Consider the following 7,703-nt stretch of genomic DNA (forward strand, 5'->3'; position numbering starts at 1 on the left):
CGTCGTGGATTATCTCACCCAACAACTGTTCTTGTTCCAATTTCTTGGATCCATAGTTTCTGCAAATATTAAAACATGACAATTAATATACAAACATGAATGTCTGAAGTCTAGACCGCCTCTCTCATGAATGTCAAACAACGGATTCTATACAAAAAAAATTCTTCTATAAACAAAAAAATTTCTTCTATGAACAAAAAACCATGTGTTGTCACTACTTGGAGGGGTGTGTTTAGTTCATCCATGAAGGAATCTTCGCAAGTCAAAAATTATTTTATAGAAAAATCCCCTCATGTTTTTGATATTAAACTCGCAGTACATATTAAATGTTTTTTAAAATACCCATATCTTCTAAACCGTAACTCTAAATTTAACATGTTACATATGGAATTTGATTAGAAAAGTATGTAGAAATTGAATATGATGTTATTTTATCTGTTAAACATTTAATAAAAATATTATCTAGGATGCAATCTTAATAAATAATTCATTATTGGATTGGAGAAATTGAAGGTCACTTGCCCGTTTCTTTGTAAGTATTAAATCTACTTCAAGCCGTGTTAAAATAGAAGACATGTGGAATCTTGAACTGCACTTTTGTATGTGATAGAGGCGAAGTTGTCCCTGTCTTTCGATGAGATCGTGGATATCGTTTAGATGGAGTAGACTTTGACGATCCGACTACGAACGTGTGAGGACGTCGCGCCTTAGCAATCGCTAAACCAACTCCGAGAGGTTATTGATCACGCCGGAGCACGATCAACCTGACCACGAGGGTCTGTTTCCTGCACGCAAACGAAGAACAAGCAAGAAACCAAGATTGCAATCAGGATATTGCGAATATAAGAGAGAAGCTTTATTGATGAAGGTGGGGTTCTGTGACGTCTTTGTCTGGTCGTAGAACACAAACGAAGAACGCGAAGTTGCAGCTATGGCGAACTTGAAATCTAAACAAAACCCAAGTCTAAACGGTGCCCTAAGGGCTGTATATATGAGGGAAAAGAGAGGCAATTTCGTAACCCTTGGGGAAGGGTTCCGAAAACAGCCCTAGTCTCGGTTTCCCCACACATACGGACTCTAAAAATAGCCTATATTATGGTATTTCGAAATTACATGGGCCTGGCCCAAAAATAAGGTGGCGCAACACCTATAATAGCCTATGGACGAAATTAATAAAGTGGGGTCTTGAATATTTCGTCCAAAGTCTTCATGCTCTCCTTATGGTGGCTTTAAAGTGCGGAAATCACCAAGGGAAGCTCCATTGTTCTCTCCCGCGCGTGCCCCTTGTTTGCCATGCTTCATCCCGCTCCAACGGATATCCTTCTTGTCCATGCTAGGTCCTTCATTCATGAGAACAACAAAAGTATCTAACTTAGGCAGCATCATATGTTCATGAACATTAGAAGTATTCCCAATAAACGAAAGTACCTGGTAATTCAATTGGCGTGCACGAGCTCTAGTAACTGGTCCAGTATGTATAGCAGCTGGAGCTGTGGGTGTAGCAATGGTATTGATGTCCTCATCATCCTCCCCTTCTTGAACTGAAGTCGTCCTCGACGGAAGCTCATCTTCCTCACCCAAATATGGCTTCAAATCTGCAATGTTAAAAGTGGGACTAACCCCAAAATCTGCAGGCAGCTCAAGTCGATATGCGTTATCATTTATTTTTTCTAACACTTTGAAAGGACCACCAGCACGCGGCATTAGCTTTGACTTACGCAAATCCGGAAACCTATCCTTACGCAAATGCAACCAAACAAGATCTCCAGGTGCAAAGACAACATGTTTTCTACCCTTATCTCCAGCAAGTTTATATCTAGCATTCATGCGCTCAATGTTTTCCTTAGTTAACTCATGCATCTTCAATATCAATTCAGCACGTTCTTTAGCATCAAAATTAACCTTCTCCGAAGATGGAATAGGTAACAAATCAATAGGTGCACGAGGTAGGAAACCATACACAATTTCAAAAGGGCACATCTTTGTAGTAGAATGCAGCGAACGATTATAAGCAAATTCAATATGAGGCAAGCATTCTTCCCACAGTTTTAGATTGTTCTTCAAAACAGCCCTAAGCATAGTAGACAAAGATCTATTGACTACTTCAGTTTGTCCATCAGTTTGGGGGTGACATGTAGTACTAAAAAGCAATTTTGTCCCCAACTTAGCCCATAAACATCGCCAAAAGTGGCTAAGAAATTTAGCATCACGATCTGAAACAATCGTATTTGGCACACCATGTAAGCGAATAATTTCACGAAAGAACAAATCAGCCACATTAGCGGCATCATCACTTTTATGACATGGTATAAAGTGTGCCATTTTTGAAAATCTATCCACGACAACAAATATGCTATCCCTCCCCTTCTTTGTTCGAGGTAAACCTAAAACAAAGTCCATAGATATATCCTCCCAAGGAACACTAGGTACAGGCAAAGGCATATATAAACCATGAGGATTCAGTCGTGACTTAGCTTTTTGACATGTCGTGCAGCGAGCAACAAAACGCTCAACATCCCGTCGCATCCTTGGCCAAAAGAAATGTGTAGCAAGTACGTCCTCCGTCTTCTTTACGCCAAAGTGTCCCATCAATCCTCCTCCATGCGCCTCCTGTAACAACAAAAGACGAATAGAGCTAGCTGGAATGCATAGCTTGTTAGCACGAAACACAAAGCCATTATTAATGATGAACTTGTTCCATGTTCTCCCTTCTCTACAATTCTCCAACACATCTTTGAAATCAGCATCATGCACATATTGATCTTTGATGGTTTCCAAACCAAATATTTTAAAGTCAAGTTGTGAAAGCATAGTATAACGACGAGACAAAGCATCAGCAATAACATTATCTTTACCCTTCTTGTGTTTAATGACGTACGGGAAAGTCTCAATGAATTCAACCCATTTAGCATGTCTACGGTTCAGTTTTGCTTGACTTTTAATATGTTTCAAAGATTCATGATCAGAATGTATGACAAATTCTTTGGGCCATAAATAATGTTGCCATGTTTCCAAAGTCCGAACAAGAGCATATAATTCCTTATCATAAGTAGAATAATTCAGACTAGGCCCACTTAGTTTTTCAGAAAAGTATGCAACAGGTTTACCATCTTGTAATAACACACCTCCTAATCCAATTCCACTAGCATCACATTCAAGCTCGAAAGTCTTATTAAAATCAGGAAGTTGGAGTAAGGGAGCATGAGTTAACTTATCTTTCAAAACTGTGAAGGCTTCTTCCTGTGCAGTACCCCAAGAATAAGGCACATCTTTCTTTGTAAGCTCATTGAGAGGTGCAGCAATGGTGCTAAAATCTCTCACAAAACGCCTATAAAACCCAGCGAGTCCAAGGAAACTCCGCACTTGTGTGACCGTTTTGGGTTGCGGCCAACTCTCAATAGCTTCAATCTTAGCTTTATCAACTTCAATTCCCTGTGGAGTAACAACATAGCCAAGAAAAGATACTCGGTCCGTGCAAAAGGTGCACTTCCCAAGGTTACCAAACAAACGTGCATCACGGAGAGCAGTAAAAACATCACGCAAATGATCCAAGTGGTCCTCCAAAGATCTACTATAAATTAATATATCATCAAAGTAGACTACCACAAAGCGTCCAATGAAAGCACGTAAAACCTCATTCATTAATCTCATGAAAGTGCTAGGTGCATTAGTCAAACCAAAAGGCATAACTAACCACTCATATAATCCAAACTTAGTTTTAAATGCCGTTTTCCATTCATCTCCCAATTTCATGCGAATTTGATGGTATCCACTACGCAAATCAACTTTAGAGAAAATTATAGAGCCACTTAATTCATCAAGCATATCATCTAGCCTAGGAATAGGATGACGATAACGAATAGTAATATTATTAATGCCTCTACAATCAACACACATACGCGATGTACCATCCTTTTTCGGCACTAGAATAATAGGCACAGCACAAGGACTAAGAGATTCACGTATATAACCTTTGTCGAGTAGCTCTTGTACTTGACGCATAATCTCCTTCGTCTCCTCTGGATTGGTACGGTATGGTGCACGGTTTGGTAGCGATGCACCGGGAATTAAATCAATCTGATGCTCAATCCCTCTAATAGGTGGTAATCCCGGTGGCACGTCTTGTGGAAAGACGTCAGCGAACTCCTGCAAAATGTTAATGACAGCAGGAGGCAAAGAGGATGGCATGTCCTCAAATGAAAATAATACCTCTTTGCAGACGAAAGCATAGCAAACAGATGTAGTGATATCCAAATCAGTAATATCGGATTTAGTGGCAAGTAAACAACCACTGTTCAGTTTTATTTCAGAGGCAACACTAGATGATGATTTATTAGGCTTATTGTGTTGCTCAAATTCTTTTGCTACAATCTGATTTTCACTCTTATGTAGGTCTTGTTTTGCTTTACTAGCTCTAGCAATGTCATCTTTCATAATATGTTCAGGAGACATAGGAAGCAAAGTTATATTTTGATCCTTATGAACAAGAGTATACTGATTTGTTCTACCATGGTGTACAGAATTTTTATCAAATTGCCATGGTCTACCAAGTAAAACGGAGCATGCTTGCATGGGTACCACATCACAATCAACAAAATCAGAATATGTAGCAATGCTAAAATGCACACGAACAGTACGTGTTACCTTAACCTTGCCACTGTTGTTGAACCACTGGATATAATAAGGATGAGGATGTGGTCTGGTGGTGAGAGATAGCTTCTCCACCATCTCCATGCTAGCTAAGTTGTTGCAACTCCCTCCATCGATGATTACGCGAACAGAACGTTCCTTTACCACTCCCTTAGTATGGAACAAGTTGTGCCTCTGATTTTGTTCAACCTGTGTTACCTGCACACTTAAAACACGTTGAGCAACTAAGCTTTCATACCTGTCAGCGTAGTCAGCAGCCATGTATTGTGTCTCTTGTGCAGTATCATCTACACCCCGTTCTTCACTTGCAATAAGAGCCAGAGTCTCCTCGTCATAATCACTAGCGGAGTCATATCCACCATCCTCAGTAATAATCATCACACGCTTGGATGGACACTCTCTCGCATAATGACCTCCACCCTTGCAACGACGACAGATAACCTCATGTGTTTGCCCTGTAGATGCAGTGGATGAAGAAGAACTCTGTGCGGGCCCAGAAGGTGTACTCTTGGCGAACGATGGTGCAGGGGCCTGTTTCCTGGTATCTCTGGTGGAATTGGCGGCTGAAACAGGTGGTGCGGATGCAGGAGGACGTGTTGAAGTAGACGTGGTTCGTGGCGTCCATGAGGAAGTGCGACCTGCAGAAAAGTTAGTTCTTGCCAAAGCCTGTCGATCCTGCACTTCACGTTCAGCTTTGCAAGCAAGATGGAATAAACGAGTGATAGTGTTATAATCCTTATATTCTAGAATAGTCTGAATATCTCTATTTAGTCCACCCATAAAACGTGCAAGCATAGCTTCATTGTCCTCAACAATACCACATCTAATCATGCCAGTTTGTAATTCCTGATAATATTCTTCTACAGACTTTTGTCCTTGTCTTAAACGCTGCAAGTTTTGAAGTAAGTCTCGTTGATAATATGGTGGAACCCAACGAGTACGCATAGCAGTTTTCAAAGCAGCCCAAGTAGCTGGAATATTAGCATGATGTATTCGACAATATTCAGACCACCAAACACAAGCAAAACTAGTGAAAGAACAAACAGCAGCAGCCACACGTCTATCTTCAGGAAATTGCAAGCATGTAAAACGTTGTTCTGTTTCTAACTCCCAAGTAAGATATAGATCAGGAACATAGCGACCATCAAAACTAGGAATATTCAATTTAACTTTAGGGAGATGGTCGTGATCCCGTACCTGAGGGTGTGGTGCATCCCTACCGTTGCGGTGGTATCCATGTGGACGACCGGCGGCTTGTCGTGGTGGTGGTTGTTGTTCCCCGTGCTGAACTGGAGCATGCTCTCCCTCAGCATCGTAAGCACCATCGTAATCATCATCATAATCATCATGCTGCTCAGCCGTAGAAACCTCAGCAGCAGCAGCAGCAGCAGCACCAGCACCAGTAGCAGCAGTGGGAGGATCAAGACCAATAAAAGGCTGCACGTGGCCGAGAGGCACGCGTCCCGGTCGTCGCCGTTGTTGTGGTTGAAGGGGAACAGAAGCTATAGCTGGTGGTGGTAATCTGGCAAGCACCTCATTGAACTTGGCATTCATCTTGGTGTCGAATTTCTGCTCCATACCGTCCAGCTTTTCCATGGCCTCTCCAAAGGTTGTTAGGAAACCCTGTACCTGCTGAGACATCATTTGCTGAAATTTATCATAAAGCTCCTGGTTGGTCAGGTTCTCCCAGTCGATCTCCTCGTCGTGTGATCCTGGCATGGTTAGCAGCAATAGGAACACAGCAAAATATGACCCTACAGACTACTAGGAAGTGGTGGTGGTGTGTCACAAATCTGTCAAGCAAATCTCAATTTCTTACAAATTCTTACCCAGCAGCAGGTGGCGATCGGCAACCGGTGTAGTCAAAACTCTCGAAGGTTGGATATAGCGATTGCCAGGTGGTGTCAAACACACGATGTAGATGTATGTGGAGCTGGGAAGGCTTATAATATGGTAGCAAGAAGGGTCAGCTATAATCAGTTCAGAGATGCAAAATTGAAAAGACGCTCAACGACGGTACCGTGCTGGTCCTAGGCTAGATCGTACTAGAGACGCGAGCCTAGAACACCAACGAAGTCACGACGACACGTACTAATCAAGGGAAGAGCCACTCTGAGTTTTTTTTCTTCTTCTTTTTTTTTTTTTTTTTCTTCAGGAAATCACTATAATGGCGAGTGGCTCAAAACTCTTCCCAAGGACTAAAAACAGGATAGGGACGAAATTTTTTGTGGACACTTTTTTTTTTTTTTTTAGCGGTGCGGGGCTGCGGCGGCCAAAAAAATGCGAAAAAATCACTATGATGGCGAGGGTCTCAAAACTCTTTAAAAAACCTAACAAAACGATAGGGAAAAAAAAATTTCACCCCTCGAAATTTTGGCCTAAAAAGTGCTCTGGAAAGCGTGCCAGACTCTTTTTTTTTTTTTTTTTTTTTTTTTTTTTTTTTTTTTTTTCTTCCGAAACCTACTCAGGTAAGGAAACGCGAAATCGAAATCAAATAGATCTCGAAATTAACCTAAACCGAAACAGACTAGGATGGTAATGGATATATGGTGGTGCTATATGGCAGCAAGGATAATGGTGGCGTGGTGGTGGTATATGGCAGCAAGGATAATGGTGGCGTGGTGGTGGTATATGATGAAATACGATGCGGTGACGGCGTGACAAACTATGAACAGAACTCGAAACTCTAAAGAACTAGACACTAAGACCAGCAACTCGACACGACGATGTAACCGCAAATTCAACTAAGCAAACTACTGAAAAGATTATGCAAAGGCTCAGATTGGTTCGGATATGATGATCTAAGCCTAATATTTTTTTTTTGGCTGTTTCGTGGACGATAGGTATGAAGAACAAATCCGATCTAAAGATGAAAAACTGGTAGAATCTCACCGAGCAACCTGAAAATCTGATACCACTTGATAGAGGCGAAGTTGTCCCTGTCTTTCGATGAGATCGTGGATATCGTTTAGATGGAGTAGACTTTGACGATCCGACTACGAACGTGTGAGGACGTCGCGCCTTAGCAATCGCTAAACCAACTCCGAGAGGTT

Source organism: Hordeum vulgare, chromosome 3H (genome assembly GCF_904849725.1).
Source record: "Hordeum vulgare subsp. vulgare chromosome 3H, MorexV3_pseudomolecules_assembly, whole genome shotgun sequence".
In the NCBI taxonomy this organism is placed as follows: Eukaryota; Viridiplantae; Streptophyta; class Magnoliopsida; order Poales; family Poaceae; genus Hordeum; species Hordeum vulgare.